Source organism: Camellia sinensis, chromosome 4, assembly GCF_055761805.1.
Source record: "Camellia sinensis isolate YWXY chromosome 4, ASM5576180v1, whole genome shotgun sequence".
Taxonomy (NCBI): Eukaryota; Viridiplantae; Streptophyta; class Magnoliopsida; order Ericales; family Theaceae; genus Camellia; species Camellia sinensis.
Genome location: NC_138964.1, coordinates 23,019,769 through 23,040,101, shown reverse-complemented (window position 1 = coordinate 23,040,101; position 20,333 = coordinate 23,019,769). Strand labels below are relative to the sequence as shown.

General features: G+C 32.8%; 1 long non-coding RNA gene across 1 annotated transcript; it reads right to left on the bottom strand.

Annotated features, from left to right (window-relative positions):
- Window positions 1-3,420: 3,420 nt before the first annotated feature.
- Window positions 3,421-18,493, bottom strand: LOC114268031 (uncharacterized). The gene is made up of 4 exons (XR_014366114.1): window positions 18,422-18,493; window positions 18,187-18,240; window positions 17,332-17,412; window positions 3,421-3,613 (listed from the first exon to the last, which is right to left on the bottom strand). It is a non-coding gene; the product is annotated as an uncharacterized LOC114268031 (long non-coding RNA).
- Between the last annotated feature and the right edge of the window lie 1,840 nt (window positions 18,494-20,333).

The window sequence follows — 20,333 nt, the reverse complement described above, 5'->3', positions numbered from 1 at the left end:
GAGATACATCAAATAGATGTTAAGACAGCTTTCTTAAACGGTGATCTAAATGAAGAGATCTAAATGGAGCAACCCGAAGAGGTTGTAGTGTCAGAGCAAGAAAAGAAAGTTTGTCGGCTTGTAAAATCTCTTTGTGGATTAAAACAAGCACCTAAGCAATGGCATGAGAAATTTGATCATGCTATGCTTACTAATGAGTTTAAGATAAACAAATGTGACAAGCGCATCTATGTTAAAAACACTGACAAAGGTTATGTCATCGTTTGTCTTTATGTTGATAACATGCTTATCATTGGAAGTAGTCAAAACATGATCAAATCAACTAAGCAAATGCTGAACAAAAGAATTGATATGAAAAATATGAGAGTCGCAGATATAATATTAGAAATGAAAATTACTAAAACATCTTATGGGTATACATTATCTCAATCTCATTATATTAAGAAAATTCTTGATAAATATATCAAGGATGATATGAATGTAGGAAGAACACTTGTAGATATAAATGTAGCAAGAACACCTGTAGACATCAGTTTTTATTTATCAAAAAGTAAAGGTGATGCGGTGTCTCAGCTAAAATACTCTCAAATCATTAGAAGCCTAATATACCTAATGAATTGCACGTGTCCTGATATAGCTTATACTGTCAGTAAATTGAGTAGGTACACCAGTAACACCGGAGAAAACCATTAGAAAGCGATTATTCGAGTTCTTAGATATCTAAGATTTACCCGTGATCATGGCTTAAACTTTACTCGATATCTAGCAGTACTCGAAGGCTATTGTGATGCAAGTTGGACATTAGATACTAAAGATTCAAAATCCATTAGTAGATATGTCTTTACTCTAGGAGGCACTGCTGTTTCTTGGAAATCTATGAAACAAACATGCATCGAACGATCTACAATGGAATCTGAGTTCATCGTTTTAGACAAAGCAGGAAAAGAAGCAGAATGGCTTCGCCACTTCTTAGAAAACATTCCAATGTGACCAAAACTTGTGCCAGCTATTTGCATTTATTGTAATAGTCAATCTGTAATAGGTAGGGCACAGAGTCATATGTATAATAGTAAGTCACGACAAATTCATCGTCAACGTAATATCGTAAGGCAATTGCTCTCGAATGGAATAATCTCACTAGATTATATGAAATCTAAAAAAAATATTAAGGATCCGTTAACAAAAGGTTTAACAAAAGAGCAAGTGTATAGTTCATCGAAGGGAATGGAATTAAAGCCTATTACATAAGAGTCATCATAATAGTAACCCTACTTAGATGACTAGAGATGCTAAGAACTAAGTTCAAAGAGACAACTAAGTTAAACTGGGGCCGATTCTATGAGAATAAAGAGGCTAATTCCTCTAGAAGCACTCATGAACAACCAAGAGTGCTCAAGGCCAAAATGAACACAACCGTAAGAGTGAAATCTATTGTCTTGGCTTACACAAAAAGTTGAACAATTCAAGGCACCGCGTCTATTGGTTAGCTAGTAAGTTCGATAGATTATTACTAGAAAAAGTTAAAAGCCGAAAACTACCTATCTTGATGCAAGATATTTTCGATTTATACTCTTTCGACAAATTCTGCATATTGTTGCGTTTCCGTTGCCATCAAATTCCATTCATATGGGGGATTGTAAGAAATGGTTTGAAAAATGGTTTGGGAAAAAACATATTTTTTTCAAACTAGGGTCTAATTTTTAGGTGGGATCCATGCGCCAAAGTTGGCGGGTCCATGCGGCAACGCGTTCTTTGCCGCATAACGATTCACGCCGTATATTTGGTTGCTTAAAATCATTATCGGGTGAATGGGAAATTAATACCAAAGTGAGTTCCATGAAAATGGTGTGTTTGGTGAAGTTTTCTTCAAGAATGAGTTAAGGTTTGTCCCACATTGCCTTGGTAGGAAAACTTGGTGTGGGTTTATAAGGCTTGGGTTTGGAACTTGAGATAGGCCCCAAGGGGCACTCAAGTTTTGTAGAGGGAGAGGTTATGGGCAAAATGAGCTAGACCCATTAGACCCAAAAGAAACACACACGTGCGGGCCACCGCCACCGCCCGTCCGGTGGATCGGGCAGACGGGCTGGGCTTGGGCGCGGGTGCGTGATGTGAGGTTGGGTTGAGCTTGTTTGGCCCAATACTAATTCTTTTTGAGCCAAAAACATTTGAATTTTTATTTTTTATTTTGGAAAATAAATTCTGACCGTTTGAATTCAAATTTCGGTTGGAAAAAATTCAATTTTGGCTTGCACCTTTCTGTATAGATTTCATATCTGTACAGTTCAAACCCATATCTGTTCAAAATTTAAACCAAACAGGTTCCTACCTACTCAAACAGTACCGAAAAGGTAATATATCTGTTCAAGCAGGTTTGCTACCTGTTGAATTCATATCTGAAAAGTCATCATTGCACCTATAAGTAGACAAGTCCCTCATTTAGATTTTCACTCAATTTTCATCCTCAATTCTGCTATTGCTATCTGCATTTTGCTACATTATTTCTGTAAGAAAGAGTGTAAATATGGAGTGTGTTCATTGTGCGAATAGTTTGTAGTGCTGCTACTATTCGTTGTTGATCATTTTATCTTGGGAGATAGACGTCAATAATCTGAAAGCACTGAGGAGATGATGAATCTATCTTAAGGACACAATGTTAAACACTGCACTTGATCAAAATTTTATTTGATAAATTAGTAAGGTAAGTAATTAATTTACTTTTCTGTTTTATTAATTTTTTCTTTTTCAGATTCTGATTTTATTTTTGTAACAAAATAATAATTCATTGCTTTATTTTATTTTATATAATTTTCTAATTGTTTATAATCGAAGAGTCTCTCACTCTTCTTTAATTCTTTCTTTGAATACTTTCAAGATTTTCCAACACTTTCAACAATCAAGGTGAAACAAGGCAGCAAACTACAAGGTCAAATCCAAGGAGAAGACTCAACACAGGTAACAGCAGCAACACCTCCAACTATCATCAAATTTTAATCTTGTATATATAATATTAATCATTTCTGGTTGTGTTTTTTGTCCTAGATTCTGTTTCTTAGGTACAAAACAAAGCAAGTTGAATTGGCTGGATGCACTATTTAGACTACTGGGAACTTTTAGCTTATAGTATTGCACACAGCATGCTGCATTTCTGATTTTATGTCATATTACAACTTTGATTTTACTTTATACTATAGTTTAGGATGGTATGAGCTTTTTACATATGGTTCAAAACATATTTATGTATAAAGAATTTTGTTAAGTTGTTTCTAAATGAAAAGCTAACTCAGCCAACTTAGGAGCAATACAGAGCAAGCTATAGTGATTATCTGTTTTATATCTGAACAATGCTTTTTACCTAGTTTTCACCCATAAGACATTTAGATATTTTAATACAAGAAATCACAATGAGGGTGCACATCAGGATTAGCAAAGCTAGGTAGAATTGCATACTTTACGTTCAATTCATTGAAAACAAAGAATTAAAAGAGTAGTAAAGCTCCTGCAATGGGAGGCCCTTAAAGCACATAAAGATGACGATGCTAAAAAATTATACTCACCCCTCAATGTAATCCGACTGGAGAGGATCAAGATATGTATCCCATTTGTTTCCAATGACCTAAAAAAAAAAAACAAGTTCAAAAAAAATTAGATTAGATCCACATACACAACATATTCGCCATATTTCAGATCTTCTACTCTGCCTTGCTTCAAGGCAGCCCATTTATTATTCTCCCTAAAACTTTTCTCTCTTTTCCTCTAAAAGCTGGAGTTCTATCTTTCCATCTTAACGCTTAGATGGAGTTCATTGTACTATTGTGCCAAATATAATTCAAGAGATGCTTGTCTTGAAAAGAGAACTATTAAATTTGCATAACTTTCAATCAGAAGTCATAAACACAACATCACATTTTCTTGTCAAGCAAGAGTTTGACAATTTCCATGGGAAAAAAACATGTAACAATCTTAATTTTGAGCCAAACCACCAATTCATTAAACCAATGAAAGAACCTGGAATTCATTAAAATCTAAACTCCATTACCTTCTTTTCAATTATCATATTATGTGAACCTTCTTTGGAAACTGGGTCTCAAGGCTAGAGATATCTTACTTGTCAAATTTCTCTCGTTATTTTAATTGGTAATATTCCAACAAACCAAAATAAGTTATCCTTCAATTAAGCAGTACATGTGAAATGAATTTGCAATCTAAATTGATATTCATATGTTCAAGATGCTGCTTTATTTGTTTCTGCTCTGGAGATTTCAATTTTCATACTTTCCTTTCCTAATTAGTCTCTTATTGCCAGTTATGTACAGTTGATATTTATGTGTCCAGTTAACAAACATAATCACACCATAAATTTAGCTTCCACTAAATGAGGGCAAGATTTAGAAATTGTTCAAGTACTGGCTTCATCCCTTATTTGCAAAGTAGTAAAAAAAAAAAGTGTGCTCATGAAATTACTAGATCTGTCATTAAACCTATGTGCTTGACAAACATTTTAGGAATATTGACAACATTGATTTGGAATAAACAAGGGATTATCACGATTATAAAAATTAATCTGTGTTCACTACAAGAAGAAGCAGAATTGGCGACTAAAAATAGAATTGTCGTCGCTGAAAGTAGCAGAATTGGCGACTAAAATGGAATTAGTAGCCAAAAGTGAAGACTTTTGGCGACTAAAATAGTTTAGTAGCCAAATGTATAGTTATTGGCGACTAAAAATCAGTTTAGTCGCCTATTATATGGGTTTTAGCGACAAAAAAAATTTTAGTAGGCAAAAGTAAAGGTTTTTGGCGACTAAAAACATTTAGTGGCCAAAAATATAGGTTTTGACGACTAAAAAATAGTTTGGTCGCCGATTATACGTGTTTTGGCGACAAAAATAAATTTTGTAGCCAAAAGTGAAGGTTTTTGACTACTAAAAAAAATTTAGTAGCTAGAAGTGTACAATTGGTGACTAAATTCACTTTAGTTGCCAAAAGTGGAGGTTTGGGCGACTAAAAATAAGTTTAGTCGCCAAAAGTGGTTATTTTTAGGCGGGAATGAATTTTTTTAGCGACTAAAATATAATTAGTAGCCAAAACTATAGAATTGGCGACTAAAAAACAGATTTAGTCACCAAAAGTGGTCTCATTTTTTTTTTAGTAAATAATTTATTTTTTACATAAATTATATTGAATAAAAATAATTATGTTTATATATATAGTTTTATATTAATACGGGTCAATATACTATATAAATAATATATGTTGCATATATATTCATGTGGTGTTGTAGTGGCATAGTGGAGAGAGTGTGTGTTGCTAAAGGTTTAGAATGTGGGAGGTTGGTGGTTCGAATCTCAGAAAAACCAAAAAAGTTGGTATTTTTTTTTCACGGAATAACCTTTGGCGACTAAAATTATTGGTCGCCAAAAGTGTTTCTTTTGGCGACTAAACGGTTTGGTCGGCGATTCATTGACTATTGGCGACTAAAAGATTAGTCGCTAAATGTATAATTTTAAAAAGTGTAATTCACTATTGGCAACCAAAACTTTGGTCGCTAAAGACCTGTTTTTGCCGACTAAAAAAGTTTTAGTCACCAATTCCTCCGGCGACCATGTTTTCGTGACAAAGCCGGCGACTAAAAAATTTAGTCGGGGAAATTAAAAAGTCAACTTTTGGCGACTAAAAATGAACTTTTGGCAACTAAAAATTTAGTCGCCAAAGGTGCTTTTTCTTGTAGTGGTTTGGGAATCATTATAAAAAATAAAAAAATAAAAAAAAAACAAAAAAAAAATCTAGAGAGAAAAGGGAAAAAGAAAGAAAAGAAAAAAGGGGGCTTCTAAATCTGAAATGTATTGCTTCATAGCAACAGTGAATGTGAGTGTTTTAACTTTGTGCCAAAGCTCAACCTAGTGCATAGCTTCATAAGAAAACACATTTTTCAGAAACTGAAAAAAAAAAAACAAAAACAGAAGAGTGGGATATCTCAGTAAATCAATCAAAAGGTTCAATAATTTACAATACAAAATGGAAAATTGTACTAGTAAAAAGAAAAAGAAAACAAAAACTAGTACAAAAACCAAAATAAAGTGACATAATTCATAAAATTAAGACTAAAAGTTAAACAAAACCCACACCATTCCAGATAAAAAATACCAAATCATTTAAACCCAATATATATATATATATATATATTAAAAAATTAAAAGCAAGGGTTAATTTCCCTTTTCATGTCCTAAAATATTGTCAATTATTTATATTTCATCATTAAATTATCAATTTCATCTATTTAGTCTATAGAGTTTCTAATTTCAGTTCATGATTCAAATGGAGACAACGCTTTCAACTAATAAGTAATGCTGAAAACCTAACCAAATTGGCAAAAAATGTATTACAATTGGAATGATCTGAATTATAAAACCAAACAACTATTTCTTACTCAAACTATATTATTGGATAACTTATATCTTACAAGAGACACCCATGTTCTTTTCTATTCCTTATTTCAATTTAGTGAGTTTTAAGTTATTCAAATTTTGAAATGACCATTCTGCCCATCGAATTAGGCCTCGACAATTTGACGGTTTCAATTGGACCGCATTAACAGAAATTAAAAACTTTTAGGGATTAAATAGATGAAATTGAAAATTAATGACAATTGTTTAGGTAATAAAGTGAAATTAAGAAAGGGAAAAAAAAATGGCACCATTGGTTGTACCAGAGAATATCATCAACGATTATATACCTATTTGGGTAGTAGCTTTGAGTGACCACAACCATTTCATTAGTACAGAGGCATCATTTGAGAGAAACCCACTAACAACCTCTGCAAGACAGATCATACATATACATAGCCGCAAATTAGGGACACATTGAAGCTCAAAAATCAAAACAGATCAAATTACATATACATATACATATATATATATATATGTGTGTGTGTGTGTGTGTGTGTACTCACTTGCAGGAGAGGTGGCGTGTATATAACAGTAGATTGAACTAAAATTAAAATCATAACCACAACTCTGATCCACATGAGCATAAATTTCATGATCAAGGTTGTTGATCTATAAACAAAAATCCAAAAACATGTACAGGGGCAATTGCATGCCAAAAGAAAATTTGATCACCAACTCCAAATTAAAATTGGAATTATGCCCAAATCAAGATTTACATGGGTGATCCATATTCAAAACACTAATTAAAAAACTCTAGTATATATCAAGATAAATTCCATCAAAAAATATTCTCAAACATGCAAAACATCAAACATAAAGAATCCACACTATAAAAACACAGATAACAGTGCAAAAAATCCAAAACCGAAATCAATGAAATTCAGAGATACATACAATATGAAAAATGATGAAGCATTAACTTCGAAAATCAGAACTGAACAGACAAGAACAAAAATTAAATTTAGACAAGAAAAATGAAATATACGTGAGTTGTCGATTCTTTTCATTCGCAGCTCCGGCGATGATTCGAAAATCAGTACTGAACAGAGAAGAACAAAAAAAATTGAATGATGTAAAACTAAAATGGCTTCAAAGCATCGTCCAAAAACTATCAGAAAACACATACCTGTGCAGTCGGCAAGAGGGAAATAAGGGAGAGAGAGAGAGAGAGAGAGAGAGAGGAGAAGAGGAAGAAAGAAGACATACCTGTGCCGTTCGAGGTCTCGAGAGTGTGAGAATGAGAGGATGGAGCTTCAAGTGATGCGGTGGTTATATCTGGGCAATAAAAAATTAGGGTGTCGTTCAAAACGGTGTAGTATTGAAAAACAAATTATTAGTGACCAAATTCATTAGGTCGCCAAAAATGTAGCCCACATTTTCTACGACTAAACAGTTGTTGTCGCCAAAGAGTTACATTTGGTGACTGAAATTTTAGTCGCCATATATTAAATCCGTCACCAAAATTTTTTCCTTGTTCCCGTTCTGAAATTTTAGTCTCGCGCCAAACCCATCTGCGACCAACCATGTTAGCTCATCACCAATAGTTTAGTTTTTAGCGACCAACAAGTATATTATCTCCGATTATGTACATTTGGCGACTAATTTTTTTTTAGTTTCTAAAAAACGTCGCCAAAAATACTTTTTGTTGTAGTGATTGTTATTATTTCACATTTCTTGCTATATTATTACTGCAAATAGATGTTTTGATGGAACTATTAACCAAATAGTAATGTTATGAAAAGTATAATTATGTACATATCCTTTCTTGTGTCACTCTATATTGATATTTTTTCTTTCTTTCTAGCCACTCTATATTGATTTAAAGAGTCCTATTACTGATGTTTGGGCTACTAAAAAAGGTGCGTGCTTGAAAAAAAGTGTATTATCTTTATATGTTGGCCGAATTGAGTGGAGTGGGTTTTTGATTCCTAGCCTGACACTCAATCAATTTCACCAACTAAATAACTTCAGCCTGCTGCTAATCGAAATGGTTACGAAATGACCAATGTGCAAAAACCAAAATCCAAATTTGTTTGGTTATTTAGTTTTAAAATTCGACTTTGAGTTTTTATTTAGTAATTGTTTTTTGGTGAATTTTTTTAGTACTTCGTTAATTTTTTTTTTTTAATAAACTTTTTCAAATGCTGAATACACACATATATGTTAGAAAAATATACAAAAAGCCATGCTTTTGTTTAATGGGACTTAGTATTTTGTTTTAATAATATCAGTTATTCCAGTTTTAATGAGAATCATTATGAATAATATTTGTATTATATTAAGTTTATACTTGAACTATTCGATTTTGGCCTCGTTTGGAAAATTGACTTTTTTAGTACGTTATTTTAATTTTTGGCGATTTTAGTAAGCTAAAATTTTTGTGTTTGGGAATATAATTGAATATTTTTATAGTTTAATGTGATATTTAGGAGAGAAAAAGTGAAATAAATATGGATTTGATGTAACATTTTGTCTTATTAGCTATTTTATTCTATTTTGTCCATTGTGAATTTTAGCCAAAAAAATAGCCCAAAACCCACTTGCCAAACAAATTAAACAAAAGTTGTTGACATGACACTTAAATTTCATTAATTTTATACTTGAACTATTTGATTTTATATCAATTGTCTTTTATAATTAAACAGAAGTTGTTGATACTTAAATTTCATTTTATCCCCAAATTAAGGTGTTCAAAAAAATTGGGGGAATCGATTAATTGATTGATTCTAGTTAAAATTGTCGGTTTGGTCTGATTTTTATTAATTTTGATTTTGATTCTAATTATGAAAATAGTGGAAGGTTCCATGACTTTGGTTACAATTTCATTTTGCCTTTCAAACTATCGATTAAAAATTAATTCAAACCCAGGGGTGGGTGGCCTTGTGGTAAGAACATGGGGATTAAGCCCCCAGGTCATGAGTTCAAATCCCCCCTAGGCCAATCTCCTGGGCGTAGCACAGTTGGTCAGGAGGTTGGACCTCAAATTGTCTAACCAGCATTTGGTGTGGGTTCAATACTCCCCCGCTGTGCGAGTCTTGACTTAAGCGGAGCTTGTCTTGGGAGGTCGGGACAAGTTCCCAGGTTATAGTCTCCTCGCTCAGAACGGCTAACAGGACACCTTGGTGATCTCTATAAAGGGGCGTTGCCTTGGACCTGTGGGAGAGTAGGGAGGATTTTCCTGAAACAAAAAAAACCAAAAAAAAAAATAAAATAATTCAATCATTATTTTTTTAATAATATCAATTTTATATTTAAATTATTCATTTTTGTATCAATTTTATCCATACTATCAATTGTTGTTTATAAGAAAAAAGAAATAGTTGATGTGAGCCCCAAATTTCATTTGAAATTTTTTTTATCCTCTAAATTATTCTCAAAATATCAATTAAATCCCTAAATAAAATGAAATTTTGGGATTTAATTAATATTTTAGAGATAGTTTGGAGTAGGGATGGATAAACATCAAGTTGGGCCAGATTCAAGTCGGTCCAGCACTATATAATAAGAGTATATATGTCATCTAAATCCTAGTCCAACCCGACATCAAGTCTAACCTAGTCATTTCAAATTTGGTCCAACTGAATTATTTAAACCCTTTTAATAATTATCTGAATTCAAAATATTAATAAAATTCAATAATAAAATAAATAATATTTTAAAAAGTCCTTTAATTTAAGTTATAGAAAGAAATATATACGTATTTTTCTTTCTTTATATATTTTTTGGTTAACTAATAATATAAAAGTTAAAACTAATATTTTTTAAATAGGTGCGATGGAGTGGGTTAAAACTCTTTATTTCAAATCTAGTTTGAAAATTAAATGGTCTCAAAAATTTTGTTTAACTTAACCCTATAGACTAAATATTTTTCTCACACTCAAAAAATATTGTGTTGGACTAGGCGGGTTGGTAAAGCCATTGAGCCGATGATTACCCCTAGTTTGGAAGTGTACGGGCAAAGAAAAATCATGTACTTGTTGATAAAGAAATCCAACGAAGAAGACGAATAGCACCACCACACAATCACTATCTGCGAGACGAAACACCCCCAGTCGTAGCCAGGGGTCCTCCGACGCCCAAGTCAGTCCTCCAATATTATCAAAATATTTAATAGAGTAATTCATAGAGAGAAATTGCGTCCCTCAACCCATAAGGGTGTTGCCTATTTATAATATCTAATAACTTACCTCTCAAGTAATTTGAATGCACCAGAAGTCCTATCCCAAACAATCTCCAGTTGTTCAGGACTTCTATATCAATAAGATTTCATATCCTGATGAGTTTTGCATAACATAAAACACTAATGCAGTGTTTGATAAGAATTTGATAACTGTCATATACATGATAATCCATAACCATGCCACGTGGCAATGCCTGGACCCACATAATTCTTGTGGTTATTTTTATTCCCTCTCAATTGCCCCCAAGCTTTCAGTCTCTTTGAACCCAGTGAAAGAGTGGAAGCTTTCTGTTGTTATAATAAAAATAGCCATGTAATAATGCCTAGCTAAAACCATACATAGGTGCTACGGCTTATTCCAAAATGCATAACTTTATTAGGACTTATTTAAAAAATGCCTAGCCTTGCTGAAACTTATTCCAAGAATGCCTAACCCCGTTAGGACCTATTCCGAAAATGCCTAGCTTTGCTAGGACTTATTCCAAGAATGCCTAACCTAGTTAGGACTTATTCCAAAAATGCCTCATTAGGACTTATTCCAAGAATACCTAACCTCATTAGGACTTATTCCGAATATACCTAGCCTTGCTAGGACTTATTCCAAGAATGCCTAACCTAGTTAGGACTTATTCCAAGAATGCCTAATCTTGTTAGGAACCACCAAAACACCAACTTGCTTATTGGCAAGCAAAACCTGCTCGGCAAGGAATCTCACTGTTGGACAAACCACCAACCTGCTCTACAAAAATTTTCAAAGTTGGTCGAACCTGCCAACCCACTTTGCCAAGCAAAACCCACTCGACAAAGATTTTTCAAGTTGGTTAAACCTGTCAACCTACTTTGCCGAGCAAAACCCGCTCTACAAAGATTTTCAAAGTTGGCCAAACTTGCCAATCTACTTCGCCAAGCAAAACCCGCTCGACAAAGATTTTTTAAGTTGGTCAAACCTGCCAACCTACTTTGCTGAGCAAAACCCGCTCTACAAAGATTTTCAAAATTGGTTAAACCTGCCAATCTACATCACCAAGCAAAACCCGCTCGATAAAGATTTTTCAAGTTTGATCAAACCTGCCAACCTACTTCGCCAAGCAAAACCTGCTCAACAAAGATTTTCAAAATTGGTTAAACCTGCCAATCTACTTCACCAAGCAAAACTCGCTCGATAAAGATTTTTTAAAATTGGTCAAACCTGCCAATCTACTTCACCAAGCAAAACCCGCTCGATAAATATTTTTCTAAATTGATCAAACCTACCAACTTATCTCTTGCCCAAACCAACTTGGCAAAGAGATGAAATTTGTAACCAAAAGGTAGTGTAATTCATATTGCCCCCATGATCCATAAAACGCGAACTCCATCTCAGCATATTTAACCCCAAATAATAGTCTTTATTCATGTTTGGTATAAAAACTCATATTTTCAGATAAAAATCTGATATAATAATTTGACCTTCCATGTATTCGTGGTCGGAATAATAATGGATAAACACCGTGCTCTATAGATGATCAAAATTTAGCACAATAAAATATCTTCATCCGCAGAGTAATAATGCATAAAATCCATATTCCGTAAATAATAAAAATTCAACATAATATCTTGGCTAGGAAGCTACTATCTTTTTGCCATGACTTATACTTTGATTTATGTAACCATATCGCAACTCATCTATTTCTTTTTCCTCCGTTGAGTTGTGTCAATCCTCTTATGTGTACGATTAACTTTACACCGAGCCTAGAAGCAACTCCGGAAAACAAAAACGAGTGTATACAAACAAAATCTTGAAACTGGTTACATGTGACTTTGCTAAAGTTGCTTTTCGTCATATCCGCATACACACATTACACTTATATATATATTGAAATAGCAAATCTTTGATAGAGCCTTATGAATGATGACCATTATAAAAGCAGTGGCTTAAATCCATGTAGATTTGAAAGCATATTTTATACAAGAACATTGTATTTGTTTTTGTTGTTGATAAACTCCAACGTAAAAGTATGTACTCGGTAAAAAACAACCAACATCATGAACAAAGCCCTCCAAGAAAGTTTACCATGGTTTATTAATTATCTTTGTTGAATTTCATCGTTTCCCACAGACGGCGCCAATTGTACGGACAGAAAAAAATACCGTATTTGATGATAAAGAAATCTAACGAAGAAGACGAATAGCACCACCAGATGATCACTATCTGCAAGACAAAACACCCCCAGCTGTAGCCGGGGGTCCTCCGACGCCCAAGTCAGTCCTCCAATATTATCAAAATATTTAATGGAGTAATTCATAGAGAGAAATTGCGTCCCTCAACCCATAAGGGTATTACTTATTTATAATATCCAATGACTTACCTCTCAAGTAATTTGAATGTTTCAGAAGTCCTATCCCAAACAATCACCAGTTGTTCAGGACTTCTATATCAATAAGATTTCATATCCTGATGAGTTTTGCATAACATAAAACACTAATGCAGTGTTTGATAAGAATTTGATAACTGTCATATACATGATAATCCATAACCATGCCACGTGGCAATGCCTGGACTCACATAATTCTTGTGGTTATTTTTATTCCCTCTCAGGAGGTAAAACAAAATTCCAGTATCATGTCAATAATTTTCATTTGATTATAAACAACAACTAATGACGAGAGTAAAATTGATGAAAAATCAAGGGTAAATTATAAATACACCCCTTGAGATTTGCTTAAAATACAGATTGCTTCCTGTAATTTGAAAAATTACAATACTCTCTTGTTAGAATTTTTTATTTAATAAAAATAACTAAAAAAATTAAATTTATAATTGCTCTTCTATACAATAATAAAATTACCTAAATTATTAAGTGAAACAATTAATTGACTTGATGATTTATTAATAAAATATGTGATTTGTTATAAAATTAGAAATCTCTGGGGATGGAATGTAATTTTCAAAATGACTGAGAATTATTCGTATTTTAATTAAATCTCAGAGATGCATTTGTAATTTATCTAAAAATTGATATAATTTAAATTTAAAATTGATATTATCAAAACAATAAGAGTTTAATTATTTTTATGAGATAATTTAAGTAGTAAAATGACGTTTTCTCTATATTACGTGTCCAGATACTATGGGCTTGATTTAAACAAGTCCACTAATTGCGTGTGGGATTCATTTTGTAAAAGGAGAGGCCTAATGGGGGTTCGATTCTGTAATAGGTTGAGGAAAAAGATTGGGAGCTCTAAATTAAGAGCTCTAATAGTTTTAATTGATGTGTAGGTCTTATGTGATGTGATATTTGGCCTTGGTTTCTTCTTCTTTTTCTTTTTCTTTTTTTCACATTATTAATGCTCTTTTAGAACTCCCAAATTAGAGAGATGTATCATTTCTAATAGGTTGAGACTCTGTTTCCAGTGACAACAGCGTCATGGTTGCTATTTTGGGGTTTTCGCTTTCCCGTGAGTAATAATCAGAGTCCAGATTCTCTACTTGCCCTTTCTCCTTCCCTCCCTACTTAGAATGGTAGAGATGCATCTAGGATGATCAAATGGTCCATATCTGGCAATTTTTTTTTTTTTTTTTAAAATGGACCCTTTGATCATCCTAGATGCATCTCTACCATTGCAAGTAAGGAGGCAAAGAGAGAGTGCAAGTAGAGGATCCTAATTCGAGTAATCATGTGGCTTCATGTTCGTCCAATGATATGAAAACACGTGGCTAAAGATACAAATATAAAAAGAAAAATGTTTTAAAGCTCTAGAGCAAGAGCTTTAGAGCTGCTCTAATGATGTGGCAATGGTGTTGGTCCCACCTTGATGGGATATTTTGGCTTAATTTATTTTATTTTATTTTTATTTTTAAGGTGCCAGCTCAGTAGAGCTCTGTTTAGAGCTCTACTTTTAGAGCTACTAATCACCACTAATATAAAAAATGAATGTGATGGCTAAATTGCGAAGAGTAATGAGAATGTTTTCTACTTCTCAATTGGTTGTCCTATAATACTTTATTGGGTAAATTATAAATACACCTTTTGAGATTTGATTAAAATATAAATCGTTCCTTATAATTTTAGAAATTATATTCCACCCCCTGAGATTTCTAATTTCATAACAAATCGCTCCTTTTATTAATACATCATCAAGCCAATTATCAGTTTTTAATGATGTTGTAAATATGTTTCAATTAATTAGGTAATTTTATTATTGTATAGGAGAGAAATTATCAATTTCTTTTTTTACTTAATTCTGTTAAATAAATTTTTTTTAACAAAGAACGTAATTTTTCAAACTACAAAAGACAATCTGTAGTTTAAACAAACATTAGAACGTGTATTTATAATTTACCCTACTTTATTTTGGGCGTGTCACACCATATGATAGGAGTGAGAGTCTAATGGGACTGCGTACGTGTTTGGCCTAAGCTATTAAGCCCTGATTTTGTTGATTTTTTTTTTGAATTATTTTAATTACTATTATTATTAGAGGTAATTACTTAAAAAAAATCTCTTGCAAATACTTCTATGTCAATTAGTTCAAATAAAATTATTGATTTTATTTCAGTTTTGAGTTTTTTAAATCAATAATTAGTATTTTTGTTTTGTTTTCAGTTAACTTTTTTTGATATTTTAGTCATTTAAAAAATTTAATAAATACAACAAAAAATATAAAAATATACTAAATTTTATATTCTTTTATAATTTTTAGTATTTAGTAAAAATTTTTGAAAAATTTCACAAATTTTAAAATTTTTAAGTGTATCAGAATTAAGTGTATCTTAAAAAAAAATAGCCAAAAATATTAAAAAGTTCACAAAAACCAAAAAAAAAAAAAAAATTTGTGAATTAAAAGCTCTAAATCTATAGTAATGCATCAAAAAATAAATAGTGACTTAAAAATTAAAATCCACCTAAAATTGAATAGAATTCAACAATCTATATCTATTTATCTATACTATTATTAAAAGTGAATAACTCACTTGGTTTTCATGAATCTCTTTCTTTTCTTTTGTCAAGTAACATTTTCTCCTTGCGTCAAGTGTCAATTTTTCTATTTAACAAAAAAAAAAAAAAAAAGGTTCCAAGATGGTTACAAGATTTGATCCTATGATCATTCATTGATTGACATGATAAAGAACACTTTTACTACTTAAATAATATAAAAAATATATTTTTAATTCAAAATTAAAATATAATACATCTATATAATACGATAAGTAAGTTTTTGAATTCATCCTACAAAGAATTGTCCTATGGATGGTTGAGATCATTGATTAGAACATGATCCCACGGCCTAAATCTGTGAGATACAGATAATATGAATAGGTGAGATTCCACTCTTACAAATAGTTGAATGGCTGAGATTTATTTAATCTCAATGGACGATGGTGATGAGATTCTCCATTCTCACTCGCTGTACTCCAACTTCCTGCACAAATCCAAATGGGAATGCAAATAAACACACCCATTCGTCAACAAACTCGAACTTGGTTTGTTGAGAGTACGTCAAATTTTGTTTATTAAATCTTTACTGCATTTGAGTTTGAGTTTGAATTTGTTAAAATTTTAATAAACAAATTTAAATATACTATAATTCAGTTTGTTAGTTTGGCTCGTTAGCTAATTCGTTTAACATTTATTTACATAATAGAATAACAAGAAACACTATGATGTGCATCATAAGTACCTTATAACTAAAAAAATGACATAATTTTAATTTTTGGAGTTATAACTGAAAAAAAAAAAAAATCAAAACTAAACACAACATAAGATATAATTAAAGAACTCACGAGTCATTTCTAAAGATGAAAATTTGTCTTAAAAAAAAAAAAAATAGGGGTGCATATGATACACTCTTTCAAAAAGATGTATATTAAAAATTCCCTAGAATAAATATATTATTTATATATTAAATAATGTACAAATATGTATAATATAAATATTTTAGTTATATATGCAAATAATATAAATGTAAATAATATTTAAATTTATTTATATATAAATAATAGTTAACTATAGATAATACATTTATATAATAATAATGGTAGACAATATTATTTTGATAAGATATTGACTTTTTTTTAATATGTTTGTATATATTATTTATATTATTGTATAATCAAAATTTCAATTGTAACTTTAGTGTCATACACAAGTATAAATTTATAATTTCTTCTACTCATTAAGCCTTGTGAACAAGCTCGAATTCGAGTCAAACATAAACTAACTCAAATCAAATTCGATTCATTAAATTTTTATTGAGATCAAACTTAAACTTGAACTCATTAAAATCTTAACGAAATAAGGCTAAACATATTGAAACTCGGCTCGGCTCATTTGCAGCCTACCAAAGGACTTTCTCTCTCCCTCTCTCTCTCTCTCTCTATATATGACACAGAACAATTTAATTGGTCAAGTGGGGGCTCGAGTTTAGGGCTTCATTGATTCTGAGCTCTCAAAGCAAGCACCATTAATCTCTCTCTTTCTTTGTTTTCTTTTTGAGTTTAGGGCTTCATTGATTCTGAGCTCTCAAAGCAAGCCCATCAAATTAGGCCTTGACAATTTGACGGTTTCAATTGGACCGCATTGACAGAAATTAAACATTTTTAGGGATTAAATAGATGAAATTGAAAATTAATGACAATTGTTTAGGTAATAAAGTGAAATTAAGAAAGGGAAAAAAAAAATGGCACCATTGGTTGTACCAGAGAATATCATCAACGATTATATACCTATTTTGGTAGTAGCTTTGAGTGACCACAACCATTTCATTAGTATAGAGACAACATTTGAGAGAAACCCACTAACAACCTCTGCAATACAGATCATACATATACATAGCCGTAAATTAGGGACACATTGAAGCTCAAAAATCAGAACAGATCAAATTACATATATATATATATATATATGTGTGTGTGTGTGTGTGTACTCCCTTGCAGGAGAGGTGGCTTGTATATAACAGTAGATTGAACTAAAATTAAAATCATAACCACAACTCTGATCCACATGAGCATAAATTTCATGATCAAGGTTGTTGATCTATAAACAAAAATTCAAAAACATGTACAGGGGCAATTGCATGCCAAAAGAAAATTTGAACACCAACTCCAAATTAAAATTGGAATTATGCCCAAATCAAGATTTACAAGGGTGATCCATATTCAAAACACTAATTAAAAAACTCTAGTATATATCAAGATAAATTCCATCAAAAAATATTCTCAAACATGCAAAACATCAAACATAAAGAATCCACACTATAAAAACACAGATAACAGTGCAAAAAATCCAAAACCGAAATCAATGAAATTAAGAGACACAACTAATTAGTCTCTCATTCCAATTTTCATATATGTCTCTCAAGAAATAGACTTATATTTCATAAAATAGAGCACAAAATTGGGAATCTGCATTCATCCATTGTGTAATTGGCAAACCATAATGCTAGCGAATACAAATCTATTTATTTCTACTCCAATAATTAATAGCATACAATATGAAAAATGATGAAGCATTAACTTCGAAAATCAGAACTAAACAGACAAGAACAAAAATTAAATTCAGACAAGAAAAATGAAATATACGTGAGTTGTCGATTCTTTTCATTCGCAGCTCCGGCGATGATTCGAAAATCAGCACTGAACAGAGAAGGACCAAAAAAATTTGAATGATGTAAAACTAAAATGGCTTCAAAGCATCGTCCAAAAACTATCAGAAAACACATACCTGTGCAGTCGGCGAGAGGGAAATAAGGGAGAGGGAGAGGGAGAGAGAGAGAGAGAGAGAGAGAGGAGAAGAGGAAGAAGAAAGAAGACATACCTGTGCCGTTCGAGGTCTCGAGAGTGAGAGAATGAGAGGATGGAGCTTCAAGTGATGCGTTGGTTATATCTGGGCAATAAAAAATTAGGGTTTCATTTAAAACGGTGTAGTATTGAAAAATAAATTATTAGTGACCAAATTCATTAGGTCGCCAAAAATTTAGCCCACATTTTCTACGACTAAACAGTTGTTGTCGCCAAAAAGTTACATTTGGTGACTAAAATTTTAGTTGCCTGTAGACGTCCCCGAACGCCCCGGGAGGGATGAGTCCCCCCCGTTCTGTTCGTATTGGGCTCACTACAGTTCAGGACTCTCAAATTATCACGGTTCTAAATCTGAACCAAAGAGTCCAAATCCGGCAAATCGTTTTGAGAAAACAGATTTTGAAAGAAGTGCCAAACATGGACTGCTTTGCCAGATACAGAGTCGCCACCTAAATATTTTATTTTGGGGAAATTTAGGAAACCCTGACTCGTTTGCCTAAGGCCATGTGTCCGTCATCACCAAAGTTGCCTCGGCTCGGGAACTTGGGTACGATTGGGGAAGGTTACTTCGTGAGCACCCCCGCTCGCCCGATCAAAGATCGGCCTCTACTAACCATGATATCTATTTTTGAAAACATTATGTATTCTTATTCCGGTTATTAGCCTAGATTTACTATGTGATGTGCACAGCATACAAGTATAGACTGGATCGCCTGAATTGGAACAAAACATTTCATGTTTGTTTATTTGAAAATGGTTTGATGGTGCTACCCGCAAGTAGGCTAAGACGTGGATTTGCCACCCTCGGGTGAGCTTAGAAAAACATGATTTTGCCACTATCTAGTGGGCTTAAAACTCACAATCAACGAATTGTTCCAATCCAAATAACCCAACCTTCACCCGCAGGCATTCAGGCAGTTATATCACATAAGCAATTAGCCTCATGGTAAGCATGCTATCATGGCAGTCACTCATACGCATGCAAGGATGCTAAAGCATAAAACTTACCGAGTACTCCAAGCCAAAACAGAAGCTAATTAGAAATCCATGCATGATCCTAACTATACAGAAATGCCTAATGCAACACATGCAAAAATGCAACTATAGCAGGCTCGGCTATTCTAGACATGGCATATGAAATGCTACAGCTAACATGTATTCAACTTGGAATTGAAAATACAATGCAGTTAGTATGATGTGCCGAGCTCAGTGCATGCAAAACAGATGAATGAATGCAAACATACTATCATACTGTATGCTAATTGAAATATGCCCTAATCTAATCATCATAAGCGGATAAATAAAAGGGAGAAAGATGTGGGGTTGGAACACATACATCATACACACGCACACTTATTACAGTTGTGCCCTCGCGCAGAGGGTCTGAATAAATAATACAGTCCCAAATAAATAATTACAGTCTGAATAAATACAAAAACCCTAATTAATTAACAAATTAAATTAGGAAAGCAATAAATTGGCATGCAAGCCAGGGACTGCCTCAAATCTGCTCCGGATGAAGAATGATGCATGCTCCGGTTGCCTTTGTCGAAAAATCCCTTGTGATGCCCCGGTTTGCCTCTGTTTGCAATTGTTCTTGGAATTCGTGCCAAGCTCCAGAAGGCTGCCGATTTCTGATTTGCTGCAACAGAGAGGAACAAAGGGGCATGACAAAGTATTTTCACATATGTATGCATGACTACTCTTCTGGGAGTGTAGTCCTCGATCCTCGTGCCACCAATCATGCATATCGATGCATGATGGCCGAGGAGTCGAATTGCACGACTCAATATGAAATGAATGCACATATAAACACAACAACACCTAAACTCCATCATGGATAATCCGGAGTGTCAGTGACTGGGAATTGAGACACGTTCCGTCACTCGAAGTACGAAACGTCTCTCGTTTCCCGTGCTCGGGCTAAC